The 21,845-nt window shown below is 39.7% G+C and overlaps 1 long non-coding RNA gene across 2 annotated transcripts in view; it reads left to right on the forward strand.

Annotated features, from left to right (window-relative positions):
• Window positions 1-21,845, forward strand: part of LOC141573191 (uncharacterized) — a 105,335-nt gene that overhangs the window by 77,555 nt on the left and 5,935 nt on the right. Inside the window, exon 4 of one of the 2 annotated variants that reach the window (XR_012498865.2) lies at window positions 2,212-6,274. The exons of the other annotated variant lie outside the window; for it this stretch is intronic. This is a non-coding gene — a long non-coding RNA (uncharacterized LOC141573191). Of the gene's footprint in view, window positions 1-2,211; window positions 6,275-21,845 lie in introns of those variants that run through there. 2 annotated transcript variants of the gene reach the window in all.

Raw genomic sequence — 21,845 nt, forward strand, 5'->3', positions numbered from 1 at the left:
TATTCGCTTTTTTATTTTTCATTTCTAGAAGGAACCAAATTCTTTCCTATCCCAAAGCTTTGGGACACGCCCTCTGCCAGGAATGTCTTTTCTCTAACCCTTCACAAGGTTAATTTTCACTGATTCTTAATTTCTCAATGAAATGTCTCTTCCTCAGAAAAGCCTATTGTGATTTTAGGATTCTCTCTTACCCTTTCCCTTCATATTGATTGCCATAATTTGTATTATGTATTAATTTGGTGCCTATTATTTATTATGTAAGTTAGATTATAAACCTGTAACATCAGAGATCATATCCATTTTGTTTACCTCCCTGTAACCAGTGCCTAGCATAGTGCATGGCACATAGTCGGTGTTCAATAAATATATGATCATTGGATTACCAAGAATCTTATCATACAACAAAATGGACACTGTAGTTTGAAATATAAGTGATTAATTATACTGAAATTTTTACATTACAAATGTATTGAATTTGATTGTTCACAAAACGGTTGAATTCCAAATTTTGCAAACTGGTTATTTGACACTCAGATTACATTTCCCTGTAGAAAAAACTGTCACTATTGGTCCAGACCTTTGCCTGCTGCAAATAAAAAGTACCGATCTTCAGCAAGCTCACCTCCATCCATGTATTGGCATCCTTAGATAGCAGTTTCCAAATCAAGATTCCTAATTTTTTAAGATGGTTTTTGTGAATGTAAGACAGAAATGATGTATTAAAAAGATGATTTTCAGTTTTCTTTCTCCATGTCTCTTTCATGATCTGAATGTTTGCATGAGGAGAAACTTACTGTAAAGTTGTGCTCAGCATAAGAGGTTGCATTAAGTAACTGGGAAAAGGACAGCTTCCAATAATAGTTTGGAATGAGATCTGTCAGCATGCTGCGGAGCTTCCAGTATAGAAATGTGTTTGTGTGTATGTGGACCGGGGGTGGGGGAGCTGAGGAAGAGGGAGACTGCTTGGAGGAGGGCAGTGACCCTGGAATCAGTCCCTTGTGCTCTGGAGTGTTCCCTGCTGCTTAGTCACAGTGGCAGCTGCACAGCCCTGACTGCTGTTGGAATGCTGGCTCTGAAAGACCTCATCAATCGCACCAAAGTGGCCACCCACAAGTGCAGATGTATTTCTTAAAGGGCTCAATGTTAGTAGGGCATCACATGAACGATTATTCATTGCAGCTCTCCCTCCTCGAGGTCCGTTCAAGTCAAATTCAGTTTTGCTTTCAAGTTCCTTCCAGACCTAGAGAAGCCTATTAGACTCAGAAAGACCTAAGTGGCTAAAAATTTCCCGTCCAGTACAGGAATTTCTGCTACAATACCTGACAGGTGTTCCTCCCACCTTTATTTGAATACTCACCTCCTTAAAGCCAGCCCTCTTCGTATTTGGACAGGTCTCATTGTTCCATATTTCACTTCCTTACACTGTAATGAAATCTGCCTCCCTGGACTTTCATGCCGTTTGTCTTTGTTCTGCCCTCTGGAGCTATGCAGAATGTGTCTAATCCTTCAACAGGATAGTTCTTCAGATATTTGAAGACAGCTGTCAGATCCTCTCTCCTAAATTTTCTCTTTGCCAGGTAAAATGGTCTCAGGTCTTTCAATTGTACCTTTTATAAATAGTGTATTAATCTGGAAAATATATGAGCAACAGCCCTAGGCAGACCTGGGTTCTGTTAATCTGTTTATTCAATTATTTATTGTTTTTGCATTTATTTGCACTAACAAGTCGAATAAATATAAATTCTGCAAAGGAGAGAGAGGTACCTGATTCAATGAGTGCATACGTACAAGGCAGGGGAAGTCAGCTAAGTCTCTCTTAGGAGGTCAAGATCAAACTGAGCTGATGGATGGGTAGTAGTTAACAGGGTGAAGGGGAGAGGAAGGGCTTTCCAGCCAGAAGGAGCAATATACGCGGTATGGTCAAACAATACGGTGAATGTTTGCATTTTAAAAAATGTATTACAGTAAAGACACATTGCCATTAATCCCCCTCAAAATACTCCCCTCACTACGAACACACTTAGCCCATCATTCTTGCCACTTTCTGAAGCAGTCCTGGAAGTCCTCTTTCGTGAATGTCTTTAGTTGCACTGTCGTGGCTGCCTCCATGTCCTGAATCATTTTGACTTTGGGGAAGAGCCAGAAGTTGCATGGTGCCAGATCCGGTGAATGAGGTAGATGAGGACACACTGTAATGTTTTTATTTGACAGAAATTGCTGTACCAGAAGTGATGTGTGACACGGAGTGTTGTCATGATGGAGGATGAAGTAAAGACACGAAAGAAGACTTCCAGAACTGCTTCAGAAAATGGAAAGAAGGATGGGATAAGTGTGTTCAAAGCGAGGGGGTCCTTTCAGGGGATTAATGCCAATGTGTCTTTCACTGTAATTTTTTTTGTTGTTTCAACATTCACCGTATCTTTGATCACACCTTGTGTACAAAGACCCTGTGGTGTGAGGGACCTCACTTACCCCCTTGATCTTTAATTTCTGTATGTATGCAAAGATGGATTATAATAATGTCTCCCTTACTAAAAATGTATTCTGAGGATCTATGAGAAGGATATGAACGTGCTTTAAAGTGCCAAGGTCCTATGTTATTACTCAAAACAGAACGATCCATGAACCTAGTCAGGCCTGTTCCCCCACTGTTCTACCAACAGGCATTCCCTCTTCTGTCATTTTGCTTCTGCTGCTCTTCCTTTCCTAGACAGGTCTTGCCTTTTCTCTCTGTTCATCCAATCCTTGCTGCCTTTACGGCCCATTTCCAGCTCTAATTCCTCTGGGAAGCTTCCCTGGGCACTAAGATTCAGGGCCGTTTCTGTAGTGTATGGTTAAACGCAAGCCTTTGTAATCTGGGTTTAAGTCCAGGTTTGATTACTGACTACCCAGTGCCTTAGGCAAATTGCTTAATGTCTCTGACATTGAATCCTTATCTGTGCGAAAGGAGTAAAATAACAGTAACTATTTCATTAAAGTGGTTGTGAGAAATATATATATAACAGAGCCCTTCCTAATGCTTCTTACTTCTTGGTCCTGTACTCCTTGGTGGCCCTCACCAAGTAGCTCAGTATCTAAGTACCTCAGTTCTAAGGCCAACTCTAAGGGTAGAGGAGTAGGACAGAAGCCGTTTGCTTTGCTCCTGGGTATTTGAAGTCTCTGGTACCCTGGCTATTGCTACTGCACATATAGCGGAAGTGCCCTCGCTGTAAGCCTGCGTGCACACAGGACCTCTGAGCCACTCACTAGTGGACCCAGTTACCTTACGACTCCCCAGGCTGGCTGCAGCTCAGTGTCACCATGCATGACCAAACCAGCCTGGTGAAACTGTAGAAGGCAAGTTATGTTCATGTTTTAAATGTCAAGTAAAATCATTTTTCAGAATGTCATGTCCAAGACTTTTCTGGATTAATGATTCTTTGGCAGAATCCTATTTCATAAATATATCTTGGCAATTTTTAATAACAGAAAAACAAATTATTTAATTCCTAAATAAACAGACTTTTAAAGTACTGACATTCAAATGAGGTGACTAGGTGGAATTCTAGTATTATCTTTAAAGGATTGCGACCTATGTGTCAAGAGTACAGGCAAGGTTGTGTGGCAAGATACTGATTTATGTCTTGAAAAAGGGATGGAAATGTGCTAAATTGATTAAGTTCATTGACTTACGATTCTTTATTTGTACAGACTGCAGACAATTGAGGTTCAATATTTCAAGGGATTGCCTTCTTTATAGAATTAAAAGAATCTGCAAAACAGAAACTACATCAATGTTGCACTTGCAATTTAAAATATAATCCCTTCCCAGCACCACTCTGCATTTATTTCATACTTCAGATGCTTCTCATGCTCTGCTAGGTCAGGGACCATAAAAGATATATTAATACATGTCTAGTTCTGCAATCAATAAAGCTAATTTAAACTCTCCTTTAACAGGTGAAGTAAAAGATTAGTATTTAGGCCTGGGATTAACAACTGAAAATAGGCCATTCTGTGATAGCCTCAGGGAAACAGCACAATTTAGGTTTTAAGGGTCAAAGAAAATCGATTTTGAGACAAATACTTCATTATGGACAGGCGTGTATCCCACTAATGATGATATCTTTATTTTTAGTTCCTGAACCATTCTCTCTGTTGTGATCTAATGCTTCTTTCCCGCACTAACCTCAATTCTATCAGCTGAATTTTCCTGCCCTCCCCTTTGTTTTTGAAATGGAGCCTTCACTCACATTTACCTTGATTACTGTTCTGACAGCTACGTGCTTCTCTGAAAATAAGACCTACCCGGAAAATAAGCCCTAGCATGATTTTTCAGGATGACATCCCCTGAACATAAGCCCTAATGCGTCTTTTGGAGCAAACCTTAATATAAGACCGGGTCTTATTTTTGGGGAAACACCGTATTAAACCCAAGGCCAATGTGTTTATTGTTCTGTTGCAACAGTTTTGACTATAAGTATTCAAATAATGCATAAAATCTCACTGAAGCACTTAATTCATAAGCTGAAAATATGCATACAAAACCACCTAAATTCTGTAGAATTCAAAATTGACTATTTGGCTTTCTTATAAAATTGGTGAAAATGAAAATGTACATTTTGTTCTATTCATTTGCTTTTCCCTGTTCTCTTTAATTCTATTATTTTGTTTGTTCTTATTTGTAGTTTGTCCCGCCCCCACACTGATTTTCTTTCTGCAGGGCTCTTGAATGATGGATACTGACATCAGTGTCCACAGTTTTAACGCCTTTATTAAATCAAATATCTTTCATAAAAAGCCAGGCACACCTTAGGGAACCAGAAGCTTACTAAATGTTAGCTAACCTCATTTTATGGCCAAATCCTTCTTTTGCTGTTCCTTGTTTGGTCAACTGCTTTTACCTTCTCATCAAGCATCATGATAAGAAATACAATTGAAGTCCCATTTGTTTCTTTTTATCACCCACCATTTTATTTTGGTAAGTTTCAAACAAACAGAAAGGTTGAAATATATGTATGGTGAATATCCATACACCCACCCATACATACTCTACTATGAACGTTTACCACAGTTGCCTTATTACCCAACTATGCATTTATCCATTCCTTCATCCATCCATAAGCCAATCTTAACTTTTTGATGCAGTAAGTTGCAGATATCAGCATACTTCATCTCTAAAGCCTTCAGCATGTGTATCATTAACTAGAGTTCTGTATAGGTTTATCGTTCTTTTTTCTTTCAAGTAATGTGTGCATATAATGACCTGTACGATCTTAAGCTTACCATTTGCTGAGTTTTGACAAATGTATACACCTGTGTACTCTAAACCCCTATCAAGACAGAGAACATTACAATCCTTCCAGAAAGTTTGCTCATGCCTCTTTCCAGTTGATCCTCACCCACTCTCATCCTACCCCAGGCAACCAGTGTTCGCATTTTTTTCATCACTAGTTAGTTTTGCCTGTTCCAGAACTTTATACAGATGGAATCATAGAGTATATGCCTTTATGGGCAAGATTTGTTTCATTCCACATAATGTTGAGATTCATCTATGTTCTTGGTACACTGATGATTAGTTCTGTTCTACTGCTGGGTGGTATTCTGTTATATGACAATGCCACATCTGGTTCATCCATTCTGTTGATGAACACTGAGTGGTTTCCAGATTTTGGCTATGATGAATAAAGCTGCTATGAGCTTTTCAGTACAAATATTTTTGTGAACACGTGTTTTCCTTTCTCTTAGGTAATTATTTAGGAGTAGAATTGTTGGGTCATAAGGTAGGTATACTGGAGGTGCCAAAAAAAAGTATACAAGTAGACACTTTGGTCAACATTGCTCAAGCAGTAGTTCGCCATAATCAGAAGTGTCTGGATGCTGATGGTAACCACTTTGAGCACTTCTTGTAATTGCAGAAGTCAAACATGATTTGTATTCATCTTTTGTTATCAGTCTATATTATTACAATTTTAATACAGTTTTCCTTTCTTAAAATGTGTATACATTTCTTTGGCACCCTCTGTCTGCTTAATATTATAAGAAAGTACCAGGCTTATTTCTAAAATAATGGGGCCATTTTACACATTGTGTCAGCAATATATGAATTTTGGTTGCTCCACATTCTTGCTAACATTTAGGGTTGTCAGTCTTTTGAATTTTAGCTATTTTGGTGGGTACATAATGGTATCTCATTGCAGCATTCAGTGGCATTTCTTGATTAATAATGTTCAGTACTTTTTATATGCTGTTGGCCATTCACAGGCCTTTTTTATGAAGGGTCTATTTAAATCGTTGTTCACTTTTTTATTAGGTGGTTTATTGTCATGCGGGGTGTCAGGCAGGGTCTCTAGTCCCGCTCCCCATACAAGAACGCAGGACATGGTGAGGCCAAAAAGGAACACCCACGGCGCCATAGGTAGGGGAGTCATACCACTATAGTCTCACTGGCGGCTGGGTTGGAAACATAGGAGGCAGGAGCCACACGATCCGCAACCTGCCAACCACTTCTCTGCCAACCAGCCTCACTTGCTAGCTGCAATCCGCCTCTCTGCAATCTGCAATCCACACTCCGCCACGCCAAGACGCCACACCACCATGCCATGCCACCACACCACTACACCACACTTGCTAGCTTAGCCACAGCAGTTACATCAGTGGCTAATGGCTAACCGGTAACAGCCGAAGGCCAACTAGTCACAGCTGATGACCATCTACTACCTAAGCCAGCACCTTTCTATGTGAGGCCAAGAGCCTGGAAACTACTCTCCGGGGCTCTGTCCCCACATTTATGTTTTTGTATTGAGTTGTAGTTCATTAGATATCCTGGATACCAATCTTTTGTCAGATATATGTTTGTGAACCCATTTCGTTTTTGGTTTTATCAGTCTTGACCTCCATTCTGTAGCATAATTGAACCTGTGTCAAGCATTGTCTACATAGATTATCCAAAGACCCTTATAAGTTGGTAAAATAGATACTGGCTAAGCAGTATCTTTTTTTAATGCCACAGGAAGGCAATCATGGGCTCCTAGAAAACTTGAATGTCAGGGACTGTTTTTCCTATTTGCCCTCTATAGTATCAGTGGTTACTTTCAGGATGGAAATGAGCACTTTTTTGTTTATTTTTTTTAATAGTTTCATTTAGTGGGTCTTTCTATTTATAAAGTAATACAAAGTGGAACAAATTCAAGGGGAATTGTAAAAAAAGAAAAAAGCTAAGCAATGTTTTAATGTGACTATTTGTAGATATCTAAGGGGAAAGGTAGCGAGTGCTATCTGTGATTGATGCTAATAAAGGTGATGATATTGCAAATGTGTGAAGCCATACTGTTTTTTCAAAGTACTTTCACATTTTTAAATCTTTAATCTCAGGAAATAAACTTTAGAGTTATCTTCATCACTAAGAGAGAATTAATACTGCAACTAATATAATTGTTATGGCAAGTTACTAGATTCAGGATTTGTTCTTAAAACCAAGTGTAAGTGTAAGTAACAATCTAGGAGAATTAAAGTACTTTTATATCAATCAATGCTATGTTTGTAATACAGATGGTTAATAACAATTCAGGCATCTAGCTACAGGGGACCAGTCAAACAAATTGTTTCATTCGTACAGTGGAATACTTCCCCTTCTCTGCCTCCGCCTTATGGATATATCACTTGCATTGTTTCATCTTTTCCTTCATGATTTCATAACCATAGGGTTTTACAGATGGAAAGAATTTTGGGGTCATCTGGTTCTATTCCCTTGTTTTACAGAGGAAGAAAACTCTAAGAGAGATTAAATAATATGCCTAAGAAATAGAACTCACAATTTTGAGACTTAGAACTAGATGCAGATCGTCTGATTGAATAACCTTTTGATTTCATGTTTTTACCTCTGTTGTGAAGCCCTGTGGATTTGTGCTTTAAGATGACACTTGCATTTATCCCTTCCTTTTTACTGAGTTTGCCAGTGTGCTCTCTAATTATAGCAAAACTGGATCTCACTCAGACTGATCTTTTTCTCTCAGGTCCATCTTGCGCCCTTTTGTCTCACGGATTTTCCTAATATAGACCTTTCATCAGGCATCCTTGTATTCCAGAAACTTCAGTGGTTGCCGCTGAATTAGGATCTCACTTTTTGAATCCCATCCTGCCTCATCATCCTTATTCCCCCCTCCCCAACCTACACCTGCTCACCAGGATGGTTTCACTGTCCCCTGGCTGCATGCGAACTCCTATTGTAGTTCCTGTGTTGGCTCCTCATTCTGGTATCCTTCCATTGAACAGCTCATAGTTCAAATTACACCTCAAGTTCCACCTTGTCTATGAAACATTTTCTAATTTGTCTCAGTTGCTGTTATCCTCACCCCTGAGTATACAGTCCAACATCCCATGTAGCAACCGATACTATCCTCTACAGCACGTAAAACCCCAAATCTCAGTGGCTTAACATTATAGAAATATACTTGTTGTTCACTGATGATAGTGTATAAGCACTGGTGTGCTGGCGGTGGTGGTGGTGGGCCACCATGCTTTTTGCAGCCACCAAGGGATCCAGGGTGTTAGAGGCTCTGCGATCTTGAACACAAAGCTCCCAGAGTTGCCCAGACAACGGCATCCAGCTGGAAGTTGGAGAAAGAGCAGAGAAGCATATCTGCTTCTTGGCCACCTCAGTCCAGTAGGGACATGTCGCAACACGTGCTGCTGAGAACTAGGCACAGGGCTCCACTTGCCTTATGCTGGGAAATGCCTTATGCACCTGCATCCCCGAAAGTAGGTACTCTCTGGATGGGAAGCACAAATCTCTAGGGGGTAGCCAGCTAGTTTTGTTACAATGTTATCCTGCACTGGTTTCTGATTACCTGGTCTCCTTGTATCCCCAGCGGGTTTTATGCTATAGCTAAAATTCCACAAATATATACAGCAAGATGAGAGTCTATGAGTGTATGCTCAGTGAACGTTAAATAACAGAATAATTTAGTAGTCTTTATTTAAAGTTCTTAATTCCTAAATTAAACAAGAAAGAAAAAAAATAACAAATCCCCAGGGGTACTGTCTCTTTTTTAAGAGCACATTTGCAATGTATTTTCATTTCACACACACAAAGTGAAACTTAGCTGGATTATCTTCAATTTCAGAATAATAATATTCTTTTCAGCTTCAAAAACTATTTTCAATGGGTGCATCTTGGTTCCCCTTTTTCCCCCCTAAATCTTTTTCATTATAGAAAAATTGATGTACATACAAAAATAGAGAGACTATTATAATGAAACCTCATGTACACATCACCTGGCTTCAGTAATAACTGACTCAGAACTAGTCTTGTTTCATCTATATGCCCCACTCCCCTCCCACGCTAATATTTTGAAACTAAACATAAATATCATATTACTTTATGTGTAAATATTGCCATTTGTACTGCTAATCGATAAGGCCTAAAAACCCACAAAAGTATCTCATTTAGGCAATAACAATAATCCGCTCTTATTACTAAATAATCCAGTTAATATTCAGGTTTCCCCTATATTTTAAAAGCAATTGGTTTGTTCAAATCAAGATCCAAACAATCTAGGCAATAAATTTTAGACATACCTCTTACATATTTTAAAAATTGTAATTCTCCCTTCCTTTTATCTTGGAATTTATGTATTGAAAAAAACAAAACATTTGTCTTATAATGATATTCACATTCTGGATTTGGCTGAAAAATAAATGGTTCATTTAACAGGTTAGTGTACCTCTGTCCCTAGCATTTCCTAAAAACTGGAATTAGATTTAGAATCTTGATCAGATTCAGGTTTGATTTTTCATCATGGAATGGGGTTGTACACCTTCATCAGAAGACACATATATCTGGATATCTCTCATTTTGATGTTAACATTCATCAGTGGGTTTAAGAGTTGTTATCCTGATCCATCCATTGTAAAGTTCTCCCGCAGCTTTTCACCTGTGCTCTTAGCTGCTACATAAATCCATTATTTCATTACATACATCTTATGTCTTTTTACAATAATATTTTCCAAAGTTCTGAAATATTTTACTATTCTTTTTCATCTCATATATTCAATATATTTAAGACATGAAAAATGTCCCCTAGTCATAATAACATCTGTTTATTTGACACTTAATGCTTTATAAAGTATTTTCATGTACACTGTTTCACAAATATTACCTGATCCTCTCAAAACACCTTAGAGATAAGCTGGCTCTATGACCTTTGGCAAAGGTCCTCATCTTAGAGATGAGGAAAACCATAACCATCTCTAGGTTTATTATGAAAATTAAACAAATTCAATGCGTGCAAACTGCTTAGGACAGTGTTCACCATATCATAGTGAGAAATAAACATTTTTTACTGTTAATATTGTTTGTTATGTTGCTATCATCAAAATCTCTTTCAATGTTAATTTATTACATTGTAGTTTTATTTTAGCTAACATTCTTTGATTTCTTTTAGTTTTTATGGAAATTAATAGGAATGACTTAATTTCTATGTTTTTTATAATTTCATAATCTCTGACCTCCGGTCATAATCTTGATTATTTTACATGTGATATAAATTTAGCTTTCACTGTCACTTGTGGTTAAATATTATTTAAACGCACTATTTTCTTTATTCATGGAAGACCAACTAAGAATCATTTTCTATAAAAAAAATTAAAAGGAGATGATATTTAACTTACATTGTTAAGGCTATACTCGAATATACCATGTTCTCCTTTGTGAGAAGAAAAGCAATATACTGTCACATATTTTATGTAGGCTTTTAACATATTTTAGAATGAACTTTAATGAGTAATGGAGTACTAGAGCTTCAAGTCTTAGCACTTTATTTACAGGTGAAGTAACTGAGGACTAGCAAGGTTAAACAATTCGTTCAACTTGGCCAACTTCACATGACTAAACACTGACAGAACCAGTGCTAATACCCAGATCTTAAATCAAAATCAGCCCAGGTTTCCAACCTTTTTCCATGATACTGCGTGATGCTAAACTATTTTCATGTTCCTCCATCGATTCTCACACCACTCTGCAGGCAACAGTCTTACTATTTGGAGTGAGAAGTGAGAAACAGGAGCTGCATACTTGAAGACACAAAAATGTCAGTGGAAGCAAGCAAAGTGGAACCCGGGAACCCATCTCTCTTTAATGACACTTGAATGACAATAGACAGTAAATGTATGTAAGACTAAATGTATGAAATGTACATATGCATTAATGCCTAGACAGAAAGAAAAATTACAGCCATTTTCCGCTGACACAGTATGCCTCGTAGTACTTGTCACACACAGTATGTATGAAGGATAGAATTACAAGGTAGATTTTATTTTATTTTTGGCTTTGTTTTTTGCTGTTCTTTTTTACTTTTAATTGTGAGAATTTTGAATATGCACAAAGGTAGAAAGAATAGTACAATGAATCCTTATGTATTCATCACTGAGCCCCAATATCCATCAACCTAAGGCCATTTCTATCCTCCCCTCCCCTCATTTACTCCCCCTTTCTTATTATTTTGAAGTAAACATTACAGACATCAGATCATTTTGTCATTACATATTGAAGCATATTTCTCTAGAAGACAAAAACATTTAAAAAAATAAGTACAAAATCAATTATTATGACTAAACTTTCTTAAATAGGCAGTTGATATTCAATTTTCCCATTGTTTTAGAAACATCAGCTTTTTTAGTTTCTTCTTTTGAATCAAGGTCCAATCCCACAAATTGTTATTATTTCTCCTTAATCTATTTATTGTTTCTCTCTTTCCTCTTTCCAATTTATTTGTTGAAGAAAACAGATTATTTTTTCCTTGTAGCTTTCCCCACAGTCTCAATTTTGCTGTTTATATGCCTGTGATATAGTTATAAGGCAGCTTTAAACATTAAAGAAAATGTTCATGCATATTATTAGCTAGAAAAGTAGGGAGTACATGAATGTAACTTTGTATATAACTGAAGTCTGTATAACACAAACCATGGTTTCCAGCTGGGAACGGGAAAACATAAACTTGACAATTCATGGTCATCATTTCCACATTGGAACTTTTTCTCTTGTGACTAAGCGCCATGTCAAATTTAATTCTTCCTTCCTCTTTCCCTGGGGAGAACTAAGTTCCTGGGCCAGGTTCGTCTCGTATATATGCTACTCTTTACTCAGTCCTCTCTTAACTGAGATTGAGGCTATTTCTTCATCCCACATTTGTCCCAATTTCATAGATTTGTAAAAACTCAGTGGTCAGTCAGTTCTCCAAATAGACTACAAGGGGAGTTTCGGAGGAGGTGAGAGTAGACCCTTGATGCTAATGGGTGCTGAGAAGCCGCCCCTGGCACCCTGGCACCTCCTGGGCAACACCAAAGGAGGTCATTGTAATACCCAGTTACTTAGATGAATCTCAAGTTTGCAATCGTACCCAGCCAGTGGGACACCTCAGCAGCCAGGACTGAGGGAGCTCTGACAGATAGGCTGAGGGCAGCATTATAGAACCCTGCACATGCCAGGGTGGTGTGGGGGAAATTGCTGAGAAGTTTTAAATCCTTGAGAGGTTTGAGAGATGTGGCAAAATACCAAGAGGTCCAGGGAACCAGAAGAGATTGTATGTGTGGCTCTTGAGGCTGAAAGAAGGCAGGGACCATGGACACCGGCAATAGACAGCACACGCCACTTATGATAAACTACAGCTCAGGTGGTGCATGGATGTGACCCAGCGCGGACCTCATGGACAACACACTACAGGTGCCCCTCCTCCCTGACGCTGGAGGGTAGTTAAGGCTTCCTGGTGGAGTCGGTTCAACCTTACGAGACGGAAACAGAAGAAGGAGGAGGAGGACTTTGAATCAATATTTACTAGTTTTAAACGGAAAGAGACTGAGTTATCTTCAAGTGGTTAGACAGTTAATTTTCCTTCCATCAGCAGAAAGGGAAGATAAAGGCACATTCCAGCACATCTGGGCTGTGACTGCAAATTTTCAACCCACTGCCTAACTCACATTTATGTCTATTTGTAAATGTCTATCTTCATCATATTGTAAGTTTCATGAAGGCACAGATCATCCCTTTTTTTGTATTCTTAGTACCTAGCTCAGTGCTTAATTATCTAAGTTAGTACCTAACTCAGATACTGAAGAATTTGTTGAATGAATATTAGACCCATGCATGAAAGCCCCTTCCTAGTACTTGATACAGAGCAAGTACTAATGATCTTTTCTCTTCTTACCTAGAGGAATAGACATTTCTTTGGGCACAATCTCTCTTGTTGTTGAAACCCAAATCTACCTTGGTGGCTCTGAAGGTAAATCTGCTTTGCTTGCTTTTATGGGAGTTACTTAAACTGAAGACAGTGTTCGTCTTCTTTAATCTTATTCTGTATCCAGAGAGTATTTTGGATACAGCAGTAGCCACAGCTGCAGCTACTGAGGGTCTATTCTGTGGCAGATGCTGAATACTCAGGAGTGATTGCCCCACCACCAACACAGCCCTGGTCCCTTCCTTAATTCCAACACGTTCTCCCCGTTCCCCTCCCAGCCTGGGATCCAATCTGTTCTTGTCTCCTTTCCTTTTTCTGTGCCACCACTCTGGTTTGCATTTCCCCATTTACACCCCCAAACTTTACCCCCTTTCAGGGTAGAACTCCTGGCCAGAATGGTTCCCATTTCAGGTAGAGTAGTTTTCCTCTTGGGAAAAACCAAAAAGGAATTTTATAAAATAGCCAAAATGCAATTTAATGTCTATATCTTTAAACCATTTGTTTGTATTTCACCTCATTTATGAAAGTATTTGAGGTAAGTAAATATATTGTAGTATATCTTTGTTGTTAATAAATTCACTAACCAGTAAAAAGATCCAGGAGCTCTGATTCTGACTTGGAAGATTTGGACTATAGTACAGGCATACCTTGGAGAGGTTGCAGACCATCCGAATAAAGCAAGTATCAAAAGAAAGCAAGTTGTAATCTTTTGGTGGTGGAGGTTCTTGACTTCAGTTTGTAAAAAATGCAACATCTATGAAGCATAATAAATGAAGTGCAGTAAACCAAGGTGTGCCTGTACAGTAATTCCTGAATTTTCCTGATAGGAATTATCTGTGCTGCTTGTTAAATACACAGATTTCCTCAGCTTTTCCAAACCTGGAGATCTATTGTGGGGGCCTGAAGTCTTTTTTTTCTTTAGGTAATTATTTTCATTTGATAAGTTTAATAACAATTGCCAATGTAGGAGGGTGACAAAAAATAGGAGGGATGTTTAAATTTTTTGAAATTTATTATAGTAAAAGACACATTGCTATTAATCCCTCTTGAAATACTCCCCATCTCTTCAAACAGATTTATCCCATTGTTCTTGCCACTTTCTGAAGCAGTTCTGGAAGTCCTCTTTTGTGAGTGTCTTTACTTCATCCTCCATCATGACAATGCTCTGTGTCACACATCACTTCTGGTGCAGCAATTTCTGTCAAATAAAAACGTTGCAGTGTGTCCTCATCCACTTTATTCACTGGATCTGGCACCATGCAACTTCTGGCTCTTCCCTAAAGTCAAAGTGACCATGAAAGGTAAACGTTTTTAATCGATTCAGGACATTGAAGCAGCCACGACAGCGCAACTAAAGATACTCATGGAAAATGACTTCTAGAACTGCTTTAGAAAGTGGCAAGAATGATGGGATAAATGTGTTCGAAGCGAGGGGGAGTATTTTAAGGGGGATTAATGGCAATGTGTTTTGTACTGTAATACATTTTTTTTTAATTTAAACTTTCACCTTGCATATATCAAGGATTGGGAAGATGAGACATATGAGGAATAGGGACATAAGTTGGGAAGAGGAATACAGAAATTTCTGTGTGAAAGGAATTTGACCCAGCACTCTTCTCTCTTCCCAGTATGAATATATTTATTTGATACTGATAATCAAAAAAGTTTATTGGATTATGGAAAATTGACAATATTCTTTTCAGCAAAAGATAAAACTATCAAAGGGAAAAAAATCTATACAAGTAAAATAAAAACTAAAATGTTGGTTAAGCTGTGTCAAACAGCACTCATTGCAGTCGCTTCAATGGTGTCTTCACTGTTATATCTTATTACCTTCCAGCACAGTGTTTGATTAACTAAGCTGTAAGTTTTATTTGATTAGAACAATAACTCGCCTTCCCCAGGATACCTATTTATACGTTTATATAATCAATCTTCATAGGTAGTTGTATATGTAGTATGTTACCGGCTCAATTTAAAATATTAGAAGGAACACTGCATAGATAAGGCCCTTTATTCTTACTTTTTGAAATTTAAGGCAAACAACTTTTAGAATAGCAGGTTACTCATTTAATAATCTCTGCCTCTTTTGAGAATTTTGTTTGTTTCTGCGCCATCCCCCCTCGAATGCGGGGGAGGCATTTCATACTTTAAAACTTAATGCACTTGGTAAAGAGCAGCACTCACAGAAAAGGAAATCTCCAAACCTTTGTACTTTGAGGCCTTCACCCTCTGAGGGCTTTGTCACATTTCATTCCCTCAGTCTCAGGACCACTGGGACGGAGGCGTCTGGGAAGGAGAGCTTGGGGGAGGTTTGTGTGCGCGGGGCGGGAATAGCAAGGACCCCGGGGAGCTGGGAGGGGCTGCTGCTGCTGGGAGGCCCCCAATGCGGGGTACGGAGTCGTCTCGTGCAGGCCGGCAGCCTGGAGACTTCCAGACCTCTGGTTTACGGACCTGTCATAGTGTCCATTGATTAAAAGGTGAGGTTATGAAAACTAATAATGCCTAAAGGACACAGTGTTGGTAGTATGACTCTCTTCTTAACAAAACATAGCATGACATGAGAGAGGGTGCATAGCGCCTGTTTGGGGCTGTTGCATTCTCCTCTACCCGGAGTCTGAGCTCACGTCTCACATCAGCCGTCTGCCTGCTGGCCAGAGACGGCATATTTTCTAAGCCTGCTGCGCTGAAAACCGTTGTCACTCAGAAAAATTCCCCGTTGCTTAGTACTTCCCAAATGTTGGGTGCTTTTAGAAGTTTGCAGCCTTGCAATTGTGTCTGTTAGTTTGATATTACCCACTCTGTGTCTGCTTTTATGCAAATAACAGCATGGTACCGGCTGATCAGGTACTGGTGGAATCCGCATTGAAGGACCTTGAGCGTATTATCCATACAGAAAAACTTATTTTAGTTTCTATATAATGCACTGCGGCTGCCCGTATTTGCCAGTCTCATCATGTCCTCTATTTAGATGTCTCCACAGAGTTTGGGACATCGGTAAAGAATGATAAAATAATGCCTTCAGAGTTTCCCACAATACATTTTCATGAATCACAGGAAAATGGCATTGATCATAGAGGCAGATTGTATTAGAATTATTTGGGCGCTTAAGCTGTGTTTCCTTCTTGGCTGATTCAGTCCCCTCCTTTGTTTCTGCCTGTGCATCTGTGGACAATTACACCTGTTCTCATTTGTCTCAGAGGGATGTTACAGAGATTCATTTTAAAAGTCTATAATATAAAACTCTTTGAGTGTGCAGAAGTATAATTACAAGAAAATATATTGTCATTGCAGTGGTCCTTGCAAATCTTAAGTAATTCCAGTCATCAATATATTGATGACTATGCGTTAGTCCATTTCAAAGTTGGCGCTTCACACTTGGTGAGTTTTCCCCAAAGTGTGTGGGGGGACAGAGCCAGGAGTAGAGTTTCCAGGCTCTCGCCCTCACATGGATAGGTGCCTATTTGGGTAGTCAGTGGCCATCAACTGTGATTGGATGGCCATCAGCTGTGGCAGTTGGCCGTCAGCTGTAACCAGTGAGCCATTGGCCACTAATATAACTGCCGTGGCTACGCTAGCAGCAAATGGGGCTAGCAAGAAGATGGTGGCTGAGTTAGTGAGCGCGGATTGCAGTCAGCACGGTGGATTGCAGTTAGCAAGTGGGGTTGGTTGGTTGGCAAAGAAGTAGACGGCAGGTTACAGATCGTGTGGATCCTGCTTCCTGTGTCTCCAACCCAGCCACAAGTGAGAGTATAGTGGTGTGACTCCCCTGTCTATGGCTCCGTGGGTCTTCGTTTTGGGCCTCACCATGTCCTGCGTTCTTATGTGGGGAGCGGGACCAGAGACCCCGCATGACACCCCGCGTGATAGTGTGTATGTCTAAGAGGAGGGAGTTTGGTGAATGGATAATCAGCCACCAATGTAGGTTTTAAATCATCCATTTTCGTTTACCTCATGTATTGAGGTTTGACGCTAAAGGAGATGAGCTGAAGAAATGACATGGAGTAAGCGGTAATCCTGAGCTCACCTGTGCAGTCTCTGATATTTTCTGGCTTATGATCAAAAGTGATCACCTGAGTTAAAAAAGATTTCTTCAGGTCAGAAATGCCTGTTTCTGTTTTTTAAAAAAAGTTCCTGTGAAAATCTTGGCAGATCACCTGAACCTTTTTAATTGACAAGTTTTCCTAAAGATTTGAAAGAAAATCAAAAGTCAATTGACATGACCCCTGTAATGTCAAACTGTCAATTATGAAAGAGGCACAGCTATCACAGATATATTGGAAACACTAGTTTCTTCCAAAATATCACTTTTCCTGTTATTAAATTTGCATTGTCTTTCAAGGAGCAAGGCAACAGTTGTTTCCTGAAAGTTGTTCAGATTGCATTAACAGTGCTAAAATTGCATCAGCAACGTGGGAAACAATGAGGAAAAGTATAGCAAATACACAGAAACTCAGAAATCCAGAATGAAATGATTCCTATTTTCTTCTGTTCCACAGCACTCATTTCTGACCTCCCATTAGGAAAATGAACAACAAATGTTGGGAATTCCTGCACTGTGCTGAAATAATGGTTCTGAAGTGTGTTCACCAGACCAGCAACTTCAGCATCACCTGAGAACTTAGAAATGCAAATCAGAAACTCATGGGGTGGAGCCCAGCAATCTGTTTTAACAAGTCTTACAGGACGTTCCCATACAGTCTAAAGGGTGCCTCTTACAACTGGAATTTCAAGGGTCCTGGGAGGTGGGGCTGGGCTGGGCACCCTGGGGGCTGTGTGGGTAGTGGCCGATTACAGAGCTCAGAGCTCATCCCTCTGACGTTTGAGGGGGTGCTCCTCTGTCTGAGCCCGCTCAGGACTTGTACTTTGGGAGGGGAATTATTCCTCTCTGGGATTCAGAACTCATTCCAGATAAATGCTCTAATGGGAGATACTCCCACTTGCGGTTAACACTGTGTGCCATGAAAGCAAAGTTTTCCTCTGTTGCTCTTATAACATTCTCTTACAGAGCTGGAGGAGGGGCCCAAGATGCTAGAAGAGGGACAAGAAAGCCTTGAAGCAGGATCGATCCCTACCTTTACCTTCTCTCGTCTCTACAACCCCCTCTCACAATTCTTTTCCTCTTTTCCTCTTGACCTCCCTGTGTCCAGCATGCTCTTCAGTGAACACTGGGAGCGGTGAAAAAGTGAAGGTGACAAATACGCTAGGGATGGTTCAGAGGATCCCCGGGCCAGTCACTTCCTTACCCATTGGCCTGCGAGATTCTGATTCCAAGCAGAATTCGAATTGCACCTTAGCTAACCGTAACTACCCAGTATCCAGCCTCACTCCTTTCTCCCTCTCCTCAGACAAAAGGCAACTCCTGGAAATAGAAGTTGTCTTTTACTTAGACATTTAGGATGTGATTATGATGTATGTCTCCCAGCCCCCCAGTTCCAGCTGTTGGTGACCTAGCTCCCAGCTGGAACCCCATTCCCGCCCCAATCCTCGTTGGAGAGTGCCTGACTGTGTGCTGACTTCCTGGGGCCCACCGCGTGTGTCAGTCATGCTCACACAGTCTCAGCCGTCAGATTTGGGGACTGATCATACGCGGAAGCAATATTCCCAGCAAGAAGCCTTCCCTTAGGAAGCTTTTGATCTTTGCAGCATCAAAGAGAGACGGGGAGAGACCAGGCTTTAATTTTCACCTGTGGTTTAAGAGTAATGTGTAAAATATATGAAAGAGAAAGAGGAAACTGAGTGGACTCAGTCTCCTGAGACGTCTGGGTCTTTATTCCAACATCAGTCTTTTTATGAAGTGATCATTCAGCTGCACACATTGAAACTTCTGAGGGACAGAGGACAGAAGGGTTGGTTTATTTGGAGTCTATATAATCAATATGCGGAGAGGTAGTATTTTTCTAACACTGAAAGAAATCATAACTAAGGCATTTTAAAGCAAAAATTAGCAACATTGCTTGAATCTTAGAAGGGTTTAATTGCCCTCCAGGCATTCTCAGGCATATATCCAGTGGTCTGTGGATAAACCTATGGTTTCCTTTTTAAGAGGGAATTGGGGAGTAGAATTGAACTGCTATTTATTTATTTTTTAAAGGAGGGCGCAGCTCATAGTGGCTCATTTGGGGATCAAACCGGGAACCTTGGTGTTATTAGCACCATGCTCTAACCAACTGAGCTAACCGGAGTTGCAGGGGGCACTGCCTACCATCCCTTGTGGGACTTGAGGAATTGAACTGGCAACCTTGTGGTTGAGAGCCCACTGGCCCATGTGGGAATTGAACCGGCAGCCTTCGGAGTTGGGAGCATGGATCTCTAACCAGCAGCCTTCGGAGTTAGGAGCATGGAGCTCTAACCGCCTGAGCCACTGGGCCAGCCCTGAACTGCTATTTTTTTAAATTCCCTAATATTCCTTAATAGTCAGTTCCATGTTCCTGGTTTGTTTGTAGAATGTGTCTTATCCTGCTATACAGGGTGTCTTCCACTGTTAAAATTTTCGTGTTTCCTTGGTTACTAGATTTGCAGTATTTCTCCTAACTCCATATATGGACTTGGTGATAAAGGTTGATGGGTGGATATCTTTTTTTAGATTATCTTATTTCTACTATAGTTAAGAATCACAGAACTGTTTATAACTAAAAGGAACTTTGGGGAATCATAGTCCAACTTCTTTTAATTTACAAACAAGGAACCGAAGTCCAGAAAGTTTGAGTGACTTGCCCAAAGTCACACAGCCACAGGATGCCAGGGTGGGGACAAGAATTCAGGCTTCTTAACTGTCAGTGAAATCCCGAGTACATCACCCTTTTGCTTTGCTAGTTGTTTTTTTTTTAAATACTTGAAATTCTTTACCCTCTTGAGACTCAACTGAGCGTTTGGCCAACCTGGTGTTGATATCAGGCTTTTTTCTTAAGCAACAAGGTTTTGATTTTATCAAAGAACACCTACACAGGGAACGGTATTATCTGCTCCCAGGGGGGACACAGATTAGATGGACATTTGGAAAGCTGGAGGCCCTAAAGGGAAAGGTGACACATTACAGGCTTCAGGCTGCCATTAGTACTAAGGATTCTGGCGGTATTCTGATTCCACGCTGTAGAGAGAAAGAGATCTCTTTCCCACTGGCCCTCATTTGTCTCCGTAGTCCCTCCTTCAGCAGACCCAGAGACCAGTCTTAACTAAAATGACAGATACAGATTGTATTTTTAAAGAAAAATTCTGTGTTGGAGGAGGTAAGCTCAAAATTTGGAAAAGGTTTGGATTCTTGAGATTGAAGAAGGTTAAAATTAAATATTTCAAAAAAGTTAAATGAATGTGAGGGAGAACATTAATGGAACCTTCAATAAAATTTTTTAAAAAATCACCTACAAATCTCAATAGTTCCACAGATTAAATTATTTCCAGAAAATAACATGTTTTAAGAGGGCTGATGTATAGTCATTTTGGTGATTTAACTGCTTGGATCTGCTTTGGTTTTTTTTTTTTTAATTTTAAAGAATTTTTTCAATTATAGTTGACATTCAATATTATATTAGCTTCAGGTGTACAGCATAGTGGTTAGACGTTTATATAATTTACAAAGTGATTCCCTAATAAGTCTAGTACCCACCTGACACCACACGTAGTTATTATAACATAGATTATATTCCCTGTGCTGTAGTTTACATCCCCGTGACTATTTTGTAACTGCTCTTTGATCCTCTTTTGAATGTGCTGGGCTGGTTTCTACTTCTCTGACGCAGTCTATATTATTAGAATGCACACAGAGAAAAGGTTCAGAGGTTTGCTTTTGGGAGGGGGGGCACAGGAAAATCTTTTCCAAAAAAGATTTAAAAAGATTTTCTATGATAAGGATTTTTTTGTACCTCAGGTCAAATCATGTTCCCTTTGTATATTGTGATTTATGATAAGATAAAAAATAAACCACCACCAAAACTTAAAAAGAAGCTACTTAATGAAGAAGATTTTTAAGTAGCTAATGAGTCAGTGTGTATTCATAGAACTTTGATCAATGCTTGCAGGGACTGTTTTGTGTGAGAACAAAGACACCAAAGAGATAGGGCCACTGGGAGGAAACTGGAGGGGGCGGGGCAAGGCTGCCCTGGAATACTGGAATCAGGAAATTCCCAGCCCTAATTACTAAAGCCAAGAGGCAGAGAGAGCAGCTGAAAAAAGAATTTGGAGTCGAAAAGAGGTGAAAAAGGCAGGAAATTCAACGTCCTTAGCAAGGAGGAATATCTTTCATTTTAGATCATGTACAGCACATTTTCAGTGTAAAATCTTGTCCAAGAAGAGAGGTTCCTCTGATTCAATAGCTGAAGGATAGAGAGCCTGTCATTTCCCTTTCTCCCACAACTGACAGTCGCCGGAGGGACACCAGAATCCCCTGAATTGGAACATTGCATCATAGAACAAAATATTTCATTTTAATCGAATGGGTTTTCCTAGCAGCATTCAAAAGAACACACGAATCCAGTGCTTTCAAGATGGTAATTTATTTGCATAGTTTTTATTTATTCAAGACCCTAGGTTGGCTGAAGCGGTTCCTCCAGGAATTGCCCCTCCAGAGGCAGTGACAATAGGTCTTCTGTGGGGGGACTTGCTGGGAGAGGGGTCAGCTTCAGTGAAGGCAGCTTT

This window comes from Rhinolophus sinicus, chromosome 4 (genome assembly GCF_057876585.1).
Source record: "Rhinolophus sinicus isolate RSI-liver-muscle chromosome 4, RSI-T2T, whole genome shotgun sequence".
NCBI classification, from domain to species: domain Eukaryota; kingdom Metazoa; phylum Chordata; class Mammalia; order Chiroptera; family Rhinolophidae; genus Rhinolophus; species Rhinolophus sinicus.